This window comes from Carcharhinus amblyrhynchos, chromosome 9, assembly GCF_965287045.1.
Source record: "Carcharhinus amblyrhynchos chromosome 9, sCarAmb.v2.hapA, whole genome shotgun sequence".
NCBI lineage: Eukaryota > Metazoa > Chordata > Chondrichthyes > Carcharhiniformes > Carcharhinidae > Carcharhinus > Carcharhinus amblyrhynchos.
Genome location: NC_137332.1, coordinates 53,948,968 through 53,962,154, shown reverse-complemented (window position 1 = coordinate 53,962,154; position 13,187 = coordinate 53,948,968).

Genomic DNA, 13,187 nt, shown 5'->3' with positions numbered 1-13,187 from the left:
TTTAACATTTCCCATAATCAGTCTTTAACATCCATTCCACAAGCTACATAGTTAGCTCAATGTTAGCACACTCACTTCTAAGTCATGAAGGTACTGATTTTGCTTATCGGAAGTCAAGAGCAGTATTCAAGCCAAGCTGGGTACAAGGTAGAGGACAACTTTTTCTTTTGCATATCCTCATAATCTTTTCTCTCGGAGTATGCTGAAGAGTGCTGGAAGAACTTGAAGACTGATTAACAACCTACATTGATCCATATGAATACTCCTTCTGGCACAGTGGCACAATTAACTGGCAACAGTTAACACTGCTGCCTCACAGAGTCAAGGACCCGAGTTCAATTCTGGCCTTGGGTGACTGTGTGGATTTTGCACATTCTCCCCATGTCTGTGTGCCTGTTTCCTCTGGGTGCACACAGTAAGAAGTCTCACAACAGTAGGTTAAAGTCCAACATGTTTTTTGGTAGTAAACACCACTAGTTTGTGGAACGCTGTTCCTTTGTCAGGTGAGTGGGGAGTTCTGATCACAAACAGGGCATATAAAGGCACACACAGTTTACAGAATACTGTTTAGAATGTGAGTCTTTACAGCTAATCAAGTCTTAAAGATGCAGACAATGTGAGTGAGATAGCATTAAGCATAGGTTAAAGAGATGTGTATTGTCTCCAGACAGGACAGTTAGTGAGACATTGCCAAGATCAGGCAAGTCATGGGGGTTGCAGATAGTGTGACATGAACCCAAGATCCTGGTTGAGGTCGTTCTCGTGTGTGCGGAACTTGTCTATCAGTTTCTGCTCAGTGACTCTGTGCTGCCGTACGTGTAGTGTTGTGGTCACTGTTCTTCTGAAGGCTGGTTCTGCGGATAATGGTCTGTTTGAGGTTGTGTGGTTGTTTGAAGGCAAGAGGTGGGGGTGTGGGGATGGCCTTGGCGAGATGTTCGTCTTTATCAATGACATGTTGAAGACTCCAGAGAAGATGTCGTAGCTTCTCCGCTCTGGGTAAGTACTGGACAACGAAGGGTACTCTGTCCACCGTGTCCCGTGTTTGTCTTCTGAAGCGGTCGGTGCAGTTTATTGCTGTGGCACGTTGGAACAGTCAATCAATGAGTCGAGCGCCATATCCTGTTCTAATGAGGGCATCTTTCAGCATCTGGAGGTGTCTAGTGCGATCCTCCTCATCTGAGCAGATCCTGTGTATACGGAGGGCTTGTCGGTAGGGAATGGCTTCTTTAATGTGTTTAGGGTGGAAGCCGGAGAAGTGGAACATCACGAGGTTATCTGTGGGCTTGCGGTACAGTGAGGTGCTGAGGTGACCATCCTTAATGGAGATGCGTGTGCTCGGGTGCTCCAGTTTTCTTCCCACAATCCAAAGATGTGCAGGTTAGGTTGACTGGCCAAGCTAAATTACCCCTTTGCGTAATGGGAATTATCAGGGTAAATATGGAGTTACTGAGTTAGGGCTTTGGGTGGGGCAAAACAACATTTGCACGGAAGCAGAGTGCCATTAATAATTTAGTAGACTATCTGGTTGGTGACGTGATCTCTGGAGCCCTTTGAGAGCTGAAGTTTGTGAAGAAATAAGTTTTTAACATTGCGCAGGCTAGATGGACTGAATGGCCTCCTTCTTGAGTGTAGAGATTCTATGATTCCATTATTATCACACTTGGAAAACAACTTGAACCAAGGAATATTGTCAACTAAGACACTTGGTCCCAGGAGTGAGTGTGAGGGATGGGATAGTAACAGTAAAGCATGGAAAGGGGAGAAGTTAGAAACTGGGAGGGGAGAATGAGAATTGGAAAGTGACAGAGAAAGAATGGGAAACAATTACCCGCAGTAAAACAGAATGGGGTCGCACGGGGCAAGTGAACTGAATTACATCTGCGAGGAATCCCTTTTTGATTGCTGAGTCACAGTTACTAAGTTTTGGAAAGATCATGACACAATCTAATTTGGAGACAACATGAGTCCTATTGGTACTGAACTCAATTGCATGTCAAGCAAAAGATGAAAATAACATTGTTCCCTCCATCGCATGGCACTGACAACTTTTTATCTTAATCTTATATTCTTATCTCACCTCAGTCTTGCTGTTTTGTGAATGTATCAACGTATTAATGTATAAATCATGAATTATTTCTTTCCAACTCTGCTCCTTTTTCTTTTGTGTCTTTTCAGTCCTATCTGCATTGAAGATTGTATCTAGCTGTGGCTTTCACTTTCTGCAGTTGCCTCAATAAAATGAAAGCTGAATGAAATATTGAAGGACAGGAATGAAATTCACAGACCAGATGGTGTAATCGACTACAGAAAATCAGAGGCGCTCTCATTGTAAAGCACCTTAATTATTGTTAACTTTGCACAAATTCAAATTAACTGCTGCATTTGTAAAATTATAACCAAGAAGGTTTACAACATTATTTCAAAGAAAGCTCTTCAACTGTTGGACAGTATCTACAATGTAATTCCACCTAAGAGTTTTGGTAGGCTGTTTAACCAACGAAACTAATTGTCACATTCCTACCACAACCTAAGTTTAGGGAACATATCAGTACAGCAATGCAATATGCATTATAGGGTGACTGAACATGGATTAATACCAACAGTTCCATTTGATGCATCTGACTCTATCAATGTGGCTGCAACACATAAAACAAAGACAAATACAAACTTTAAAATATTTTACTCTAATTTCTATTTGTAAGTAAAACAATTAAAATTTTAAATGAAAGGGCCAGAGTACATTTTCACTAATTCCAATTATTTCATTATTTCAATAAATCTGTCTAAGATGACAGAGTTGGAAATTACTGCTGATGGTATTATTACACAAATATTTAACACGCTGGTATCAAAGTTTTCTCAACTAATTTAATGGAAGCGCTAATCCATTTATTATAACCTGGTTAATGGCTTTATTAAAGTAGTGGAGAGGGGAATTTAAGATGAATGTGTCCATCACTGACAAGAAGTTTTACTCTTTAATCATGACCCTAATTGGATTTGAATACTGAATATTCTTACTCAAAAATGTTGACATGCTTTAAATATTAAGTTTGTCGATTTTATGGTGGTACTTTTCAGTGTAAGTTCATAGCAGCCTATATTTAGTTCTTCCTTTAATCACTATCCAAAAATGTTTCCTAATGCTGTAGGCCCTCCAAGATACAAACTTACCACATGCAGGTAATCACAAATGTTACCCTAAAGCTAAATGGCAAAATTCATACTGTTCCCACACTACTTAAAAATTCAATTATGCAGATGGGTTGTTACGACACTTTCTGATACTATTTTTTACACTGGAAACACCTTTGTGCTCTACCCAATTTATATTTGTGTTAGATGCCAGTCCCTGTGGGCCAGCTGGGTTCTACTCTGTGCGCTGTGAACCAGTAAGAAGTCTCACAACACCCAGGCAGGACTGTGAGAAGTGGTGCTCTATGCGACAGCAGATTTGTAAACTAATATTTGTATGGTCCGAGAATGCAGTCCCTTTCCTTCCTCAGAGTTCAGCCAATGGAGGGACAACTGGCATCAACTGTAATGTTTTATTTAGATTGTTAGCTTTTCAATGCATTTGCTGCGAAAGGTTCTACATGACACAAACTGGTTTAGTAACTGCCCAATTTCTTGTGGCTACAACACAAAACAACATATGTAATCTTCAATCGGAGAAGGAGGAAAAGGAAATCACACTGGTGACATAAAGAGAATTAATGTTAGGGTTCAGGTGTATGTTGGGACAATTTTGTGGGTGCTTCACAAGGGTTTTTGATAAGGCGTTTGATAAGGTGCCTCACAAAAGGTTGCTACAGAAGGTTAGGGTGCAAGGAGTTGGGAGTAAGGTGTTAGCGTGGATAGTGGATTGGTTGTCTAATAGGAGGCAGAGAGTTGGTATCAATGGGTGCTATTCTGGTTGGCAGTTTGTGACTAGTGGAGTGCCACAGAGATTGATGCTGGAGCCTCAACTGTTTACCATTTATATAGATGATCTGGAGGAGGGGGCTGAGTGTAGGGTAACGAAATTTGCTGATGACATGAAGATGAGTGGAAAAGCAAATTGTGTAGAGAGTATGGAAAGTCTGCAGAGAGATCTGGACAGGCTGAGCGAGGACCTGGCAGATGGAGTATAATATTAGGAAGTTTGAGGTTATCCACTTTGGCAGAAATAATGGTAGGAGGGATTATTATTTAAAAGGCGAAAAGCTGCAGCATGCTACGGTGCAGAGAGACCTGGGGGTCCTTGTGCATGAGTCGCAAAAACCCAGTCTGCAGGTGCAGCAGGTGGTCAAGAAGGCGAATGGAATGTTGGCCTTTATAGCGAGGGGGATAGAATATAATAGTAGGGAGGTCTTGCTGCAACTGTACAGGGTACTGGTGAGGCCGCAACTGGAGTACTGTGTGTAGTTTTGGTCGCTGCACTTGCGGAAGGATATTTTGGCCTTGGAGGGAGTGCAGAGGAGGTTCACTAGGCTGATACTGGAGATGAGGGGGTTGGACTATGAAGAGAGACTAAATAGACTGGGTCTGTACTCGTTGGAGTTTAGAAGGATGAGGGGGGATCTTATGGAGACGTATAAGATAATGAAGGGGATAAATAGGGTAGAGGTAGAGATATTCTTCCCGCTTAGAAAGGATAGCAGGGCTAGAGGGCACAGCCTCAAGATAAGGGGGGGGGGGCGTGGAGGGGGCAGTTTAGATCAGAGCTGAGGAGGAACTTCTTCACACAAAGGGTGGTGAATCTCTGGAATTCTCTGCCCATTGAAGTGGTGGAGGCTACCTCGCTAAATATATTTAAGTCACGGGTAGATAGGTTTCTGATAGACAAGGGAATTAAGGGTTATGGGGAGAAAGTCGGAAAGTGGAACTGATCCACTTCAGATCAGCCATGATCTTATTGAATGGCGGGGCAGGCTCGAAGGGCTAGATGGCCTACTCCTGCTCCTATTTCTTATGTTCTTATGTTTTCCACTGTCCAAAGCTAATATCCATCTATAGATGAGAAAAAGTAAAGCAACAAATATAATTTACAGAAAAAAGACAATAAACAGGCATTTAGAACAAATGAAATTTTGATCATTTATATGACTCTACAATATTATTACATGAAAGATATATATGTCTGTATGGCTTGCATCTGATATCTATCTGTTACAATACAAGTATCACAATTCAAAGTGTCAAAATACATTCCCTAAAAAGCAAAAGGGATGTAATTTAAAGATAATTCCTTCCGATATCAAACTTCCCTCAACAAAAGCAAATAAATAGATATTGGCGGGGGGGATTGGTGTGGGGGAGGGGGATCTTGAGTCCACTCACGCTGTCTATGGGAATGCTAGTGGGGGCTCAAGATCCAGAAGTCGCAGATCTTGCTGGTGAGATTGTGATTTTGGATCTTCCCCACTGCTTGCCAGATATTGATGTCACATCGATGTGGCTTACAACAGGTTTACCCAGACATGAACCTATCATGGGGATACCTCTGGGGTCACAAAAGTAAGTATACTGCCTGGGGAGAGGCATGTGGCCAAGCTGTGTCCTGGCAATGTCCCCAGGCACTACTCCTTGGCAAAGGCTGGCATTGCCAAGTTTGCCTCATGCCTAACTCATGTTGGCATTGTCCCACAGAACAGATTGTCACTGCCAGGTTCACACCATGTCTATGCCATCCTGGCATTGCTCCTCAGAACTGACAGGTTAGAACTGCCATGTTGGCACCATGTCTGTGCCACCCTAGCAGTGCCAAATTGGCAGTGCCAAGCAGTACCAAGAGATAGACCCCAGTGGGAGCCTCATGGGGAAGGGGGAATTCATTTATTTGTGGTGATCGACTGGAGTAGATGTGGCAGTAGGAGATGCTGGCAATAGCTGTTTGGGGCGGGAGGGCAGTGGGTGTTGGTCTGGCTGGGGAAGGGAGGGATGACGATAGGGAGGAGGGGCTGATGGGGGGGGGAAGATGATGATTGCGAGGGGAGGGGGAAAAGGGACCGATTATTGCAGGTTGTGGGAGAAGGAGCTGATGATAGCGGAGGTGGAAAGGGCTGATGATTGGGGAAGGGGGGTGTCAGAGTTGAATGCCAGCACTAATGGAGGAGGTGTGGCGAGAGGAGCCCCTGAGACCTCCATGGCAGGCTGAGGGATAGGTTTATTGCTGTTCTGATTGGGGGCTTCTTTTAAAGATGATGCTTTTTAAAGATGGCGCCTTGATCTCAGTGCAGCCGAGCTTTGCCAGCGTGCTGAGGTACTGTTCCCCTGCATGATGGCATGAAACACTTGCACTCAATTTTTTGGCAAAGAAAACCAACATGTTTCTCTGGAAAGAAGCAGACCGGTTATCATACTGGTAACAACACTTTTTGGTAAGATTTTGCCCATTGACTTTAGAATTGACAGCAATTGGATTTCATTAACAGACCAAATTAAACACAGTTCTACATTGGCAGCAGAGTATCATTGTGCATTTGCTCAACACTTCAAACATTGCAAATCATTGTGTCATATAATTCATCATGAGCGCTGTAAATTTGCTGCTACTTATAATTTTTTGTTTACTCTCATGCCTATGTTTGCTAAAATTAGCAAATGGTGGAACATATTGCCCTAAGCCCTTTGTTAAAGAAAACGTTTGGTGGTTTGTCTGTTTCTAATTGGATGCTTGGCTAAAGAAGCCAATTTTGAGGTTTGGCTGTTTTTGACAAGATGGTTAGGGAGGATTCTTTGTTGGTGTGTCTAAAAGTAGCTGCTTGGTTAAGGAGAGAAATTTATTTTAAATATTAGGGGGCAAAACAACACGACAGAGCCAGAGACAACTAACTACTCGGAACAAATTTCTCAGAACTTTTACTCCAGGCTTGTCAAAAAGACAGAAAATCTTGCAAACATTATAATAAGCTACCAAAAGACAGGTCATAGATTTTTCTATGTTCAAAAGTGTATTTTAACAACTATAGTTTAGAATTACAGACCAGCTCTATTTTTCATTCTTAGCACATCTGTCTGAAAGATGATTCCACATTAAGATATTGTAAAGTATTGCTGTTCATACAATGCAAATATTGCTCAAGAGATCTTACCTTCTTGGTGGAAACTAACAGCTTTCCTTTAGACACCAACAGCTCTGAACATTTTTATGGAACGATGGCAAGCCAGCAACATTCCACCAAGGCTCTAGAGGGCGAATTCTGGCACGGAGCAGACCAAATTCAGCAAGTCCATTAGCATGTGTTGTGCTAAATCAAAGAGAAAGAGAAGCAGTTTTTCTGGCGTCCATCCAAAAAGGGCAACTAAGTTCTATTACTGGAGAAAAGTATATCTTAGAGAAGACTGAAGTCACTTTGAGAGACTAATGAGACTGAGTTCTTCAAGTCTGGTAGCATTTTTGTTGCATGCTTATCCCTGAGTAAGCAGAGAGTAATTAAAATGCAAAGTGTAAATAGCACTGATGTAACCTTGCAATTCTGGTAGAATAGAGGTAGGTGGATTAAGTTAACACTTCGCAAAAGAGATATCAACTTCATAATATTGAAAATAGAACAGCAGAGGGGTCTGATGTTTGTTGGTGATGAATGAAGTTCCTCATCACCAGCTGGTACGGGCATTGATCCTTTATGTGCCTCTTCAATTTTTGATGCATTCATCTGCAAAAACATGGTTCAAATGAGAACTTTAAAAATATTATTTTGTGAAGAGAATCAAATTAGTTTGAATGGAACCCACCAAATCATTCATTAAATACTAAAATGACCATGAACTTGGTAAATTACTTTATCCTTTCATTTTTGAATTAATATGCCATTAGATAGAATGACAGTCTGCATTTCCTTTGGTCACATCAGCTCTTTATAAATCGAAAAATGCAACTGAGCTGGGTTTTCTCTCTTAAATTTGACATTTATTTCATAACAATGTGCCTTTAAGAGACGCATGTCGGTTAGATTTCTTGTGAAGAATTTGTCTTAGCTGTTTGTTTTATTATTGGTGCCATTTTGTCTGGATCCAGCAATCTTTTTGTTACTGCAGCAGCATAATTGATCTTAATAGTTAAAATGTTACCTTTAATTTGGACTAATGCAGGGTTCTCCCTTTTTAATTGTCTTAAAAATCTTTTATTGATGTTTTGTTTGTGTTCAGTCCCAGGCTCCTGATCTATGGACACCAGGTGCGTAGGGGGGCAGGGAAGTTGGCGGACCCTCTCGTGAACCGGCTCTCGGGTCTGGTCAAACTTTCCATAAATAGGTTCAGGCAGCGGGCGACCGAGGGGGTCATCTGATCCAACTGTCTGCCCCTCTACCGCGGCTACTATTGCCACCAGGTGTCCCTGGAAAGAGTGCATGCGAGTATCTGAGGGCACTGTTGATGTCTTCCATGCCTGCTGGGCACCACAAGGGTTGGGGTGTTATTATCAACCCCTTTAATCACATTTTAATTTGATGTTTTAAGTTTCCTTTCTATTCTGTCTTTTGCTTTGGGTGGTTCCCTTCTTTTTGGGGGCTGCCTCTTATAATTTATCACTCAGTTAATTTGATTTAGTGTACTTGTTTAGTCAAAGAGATTGACTAATGCAGCGCTGTTATTTTAGTGTTTCTCCATGGGGTTTTTCAGAATGGGATTTGATTTGATTTTGAAAGGAAAAGTCAGGTGACTGAGTGGGTCTAGGCTCATAGAGACAAAACCTAGCTCAGTTGCTTTTTTGGATTTATAAAGAGCAGGATTATCTCTGTGTCTTCCATTGTTTGCTGGAGCAGACGAGTGAAGGAGCAGAGAGAGAGCTAAGATTTTACCTGTTAAAAACCTGTTTAAAATAAGTTTAAAGCACTTTGTTCTTTGTAGAACTGTTTAAAGCATTTATTTATTGTATTTACTGCTTTAAGAATTCTGAGGGAGTGGTTAGCAGGCAGTTGTGGGACATCAGCTTTAAATATCAACTGACCACACAGTGAAGCCTTCCATTGTTTGCTGGAGCAGACGAGTGAAGGAGCAGAGAGAGAGCTAAGATTTTACCTGTTAAAAACCTGTTTAAAATAAGTTTAAAGCACTTTGTACCTTTGTAAATCCACTTTGCACCTGCGCAAAGATATTTTGGCCTTGGAGGGAGTGCAGAGGAGGTTTACTAGGCTGATACTGGAGTTGAGGGGGTTGAGCTATGAGGAGAGGCTGAATAAACTGGGCTTGTACTCGTTAGAGTTTAGAAGAATGAGGGGAGATCTCATTGAGACGTATAAGATGATGAATGGGATGGATAGGATAGAGGTGGAAAGGCTCTTCCCGCTCAAAAAAGACAGTAGGACTAGGGGGCACAGCCTCAAGATAAAAGGGGGGCGGTTTAGAACAGAGTTGAGGAGGAACTTCTTCACTCAAAGGGTGGTGAATCCCTGGAATTCTCCGCCCGTTGAAGTGGTGGAGGTTGCCTCGCTAAATATTTTTAAGACGCGGGTTGATGGGTTTTTGATAAGAGAGGGGATTAAGGGTTATGGGGAGAGGGCGGGAAGGTGGAACTGAGCCGCGACAGATCAGCCATGATCTTATTGAATGGCGGGGCAGGCTCGAAGGGCTGGATGGCCTACTCCTGCTCCTATTTCTTATGTTCTTATGTTCTTATGTCTCTGAAATCTGCAATCAGCCTTAAAATAGGTTTATTTCTCAGACGTTCTACTGTTGAGGATATATCCTTATCTGGAAATGGCTGTATGGGAGTCAGAAGACAGGTGTTTTTCTGCACCTGTCCAGAAGGATTAAAAGGTTGGAAATCTAGCATCCATGTGAGTAAATCTGTTTTTAGTGTTACATTTCTCTGACTGAGAATTTATGTCAATGAGGATATTGCTTATAGAGGTGGATAACTGTTAAAAATTATATATTGTCCTATTTAAGTATTTTAATTTATAAAAGATATGCTGATTATTTTTGTTATATTTTAACTGTGTTCTTAAATACAGTTTGCTTTAATAAAAGCTTCCTAATCAGTCAATTGAATCATATCTGGTGTGAAACATTTCATGATCGCCATATAGCTGAAATGAAATAAAGTTGGGCTCTAGATGAAATTTATAACATATCTTGGAGTTTCTGATCTGGTTCCTAATAACATTTAAATAGCATCTTTCCATAAGTATAAGGAGTGTAATCAAAGGGCCGGATTCTCTGACCTTGCCTACAATTGGGATTCTCTGCCCCTGCTGCAGTAAGAAGTCTTACAATGCCAGGTTAAAGTCCAACCAGTTTATTTGATAGTAAACCCACAAGTTTTCGGAAGCGCTGTTCCTTCGTCAGGTGTGTGGAAGGAACCTGGTGTTGTGAGACTTCTTACGGTGTTTACCCCAGTCCAACGCCGGCATCTCCACATCATGACTACCATTGACACCTGCTGCAGTGAACAGAGATTTGGCTGAGCATGTAATTCTCTGTTCCCGCTGGCAGCAGCAATGGGGCATGAATTGTCAGAGAATTCCAGTAAAACAAGCTTTGAAACTGAGACACATGTAGAGATATAAGCACAGTTGACCAATAGCTTTGTCAAAGAGGCAGGTTTTAACGAGCAGCTCAGAGAGCTTGAGAGGTTTAGGGAGGGAATTGCAGAGCTTGAGACCTGGGAAGCTGAAAGCAAGGCTGCCATTAATGGGGCAATGAAAATCAGCATGAACAAGTGGCCAGAGATGGTGGAGCACATATATCTTGCTAACCTGTAAGGAAGTTACAAATCTGGGAAGAGGTGAGGTTATGGAAACCTTTGAAACCTTTAAAATTGGGACATTGCCAGTCCAGGAATCAGTGTAGTATAGACAGTTTATTGCAAAAGGATTTGACATGTCAAAAATATTTGGTACAAGATAGTATATGGGTTTTAGATGACCTCAAGTTTGAGGATAGAAGGTAGTGAGACATGCCTTGAGAGCCTCGGAGTAAGTACAATGAATCAAGGAACATGTGATACAGCAACTTTGATACTTTTGTGGTTTCTTTTTTCGTTCTAGACTCTTGGCTAAGGAGGTTGCTTTGGCAATTTACTTGCTTCCCACTACGCTTAATTAAAAATAATCTACTTCTGCTTTCTTAATTTTGTCAAGCATCAAATCAAGAAGGCACAGTTTTTGTGCAAGTAGTGAACTCTGTCGTGACAAGTTTATTGCTTAGTTCCACCTTCTGTGCGGAGGCTGTAACTTTACCCAGACCAGAGTTGTAGGTCCTGAGGCGAAGACTGTCTGACTCTAAGCTGTGGGAGCGGCCTTTTCTGCTGGTGCACAATAAAGGATGTTGGCGACGAATAACTGGTGTTCACTACAGAAGGGAACTTCCAGATGGTGGTGTTCCCAGGTATCTGCAGCTCTTGTCCTTCTGAATGGTAGTTGTGTGGGTTTGAAAAGGGCTGCTGAAGTATCTTTGTTAAGCTCCTACAGTGCATTTGTAGATGGTGCATACAATTGCCACTTTTTCTCTCATGGTGGAGGGATTGAATGTTTGTAGAAGGGATTGCAATTAAGCGAGCGGTTTTGTCGTGGATGGTGTTGCGCTTCTTGAGTGATGTTGGAAGTGCTCTCATTCAGGCAAGTGGAGAATATTCCATCACATTCCTGACTTGTGCCTTGTAGATAGTGGACAGGCTTTGGCGAGTCAGGAGGTGAGTTACTCACTGCAGGATTCCAAGCCTCTGACCTGCTCTTGTAGCCACAGTATGTATATGGCTAGTTTAGTTTATGGTCAATGATAACCCCTAGGATGTTGATAGTGGGGGATTCAGCAATGGTAATGCTGAAGGGGCATTGGTTAGATTATCTCTTGTTGGAGATGGTCATTGTCACCAGTGTGGCACGAATGTTACTTGCCAATTGTCAGTCCAAGCCTAGATATTGTTCAGGTCTTTCTGCATTTGGACATGGACGACTTCAGTATCTGAGGAGTCATGAATAATGCTGAACAATATGCAGTCATCAGCGATCTCCACCACTTCTGACCTAATGATGGAAGGAGGTCATTATCCTGTTCAGCTATTTCAAGATACTATTCTAGTTTGGGCCTACTATCCTGAGAAAAGAGCACATGAATGAAGTGAAGGGAAATCAACACTATTAACTGTTATTAGTTCCAATTTACGCATGATGAGCGACAGCTAGCAGTCAATCATGTTGAACACTCAAATGGCATTGCTATTCATGGTACTTTTGTTTTCTGCTGGACCTTACACTAAGGAACTGTTTGTGCCACCAATTTTATTCTTTTAGAACTCTTGCTTTTAATGATCATACTATTATTTAAATGTAAATGCTTCCAAAGAACAAATACTCATAGGACAGAATTTTACAGTCTGATCCTATTGGAATCAACGGACTTTTGAATGACTTGCTGCATTTTCTGGTTCTGCCCTGCCATAATGGTGGCCAGAAAATTCTGCTGATAGTTCCTTATTTTAGCTCCACAGTCTTTTAGCAGCCTCTTGAAAGTTCATGGATCGGATAATATAATTACAAACAGCAGCCAGGAATTGTCTCTCTTGAACAGCTTCTCAAAACAATCTTATTTTTCCTTCCCCCATCTAATTCCATTATTCCCTTCATCCAGTGGATGTGGTTTATTTTGACTTTCAGAAGGCTTTCAACTGGTCTCAAATACAGATTGCTCTGTAAAGTTAAAGCACATGGGATTGTGGGTAGTGTTTTGACATTGAGAGAAAGCTTGTTAACAGACTGGAAGCAAACAGTTAGAGTAAATGGGTCATTTTCCATTTGGCTGTGGGGTTCTTCACTGTCTGTGCTGGGATCCCAACTGTAAACATTATCTATTAATGGTTTGGATAAGGAAACTAAATTATTGTCCCCAAATTTGCAAATGATACAATGTTGTGCGGAAGGGTGAGCTGTGAGAAGGATTCAGAGGTGCCTCAGCATGGTTTGGACAGGCTGAGTGAGTGGACATATGCGTGACAGATACAGTATAATGAGGATAAATGAGGTTATTCACTTCAGTAGTACAAATAGGAAAAGCAGATTATTATCTGAATGGGTGCAAATTGAGAGAGATGGATACTAGTGAGACCTTGGTGTCCTTGTGCATCAGACACTGAAAGTAAGCATGCAGATACAGCAGGCAGTAAAGAAGGCAAATGGTATGTTGGCCTTCATATCGAGAGGATTTGAGTTTAGGAATAGAAAAATTTTACTGCAATTGTATAGGGTTTTGATGTCCTTACTTGA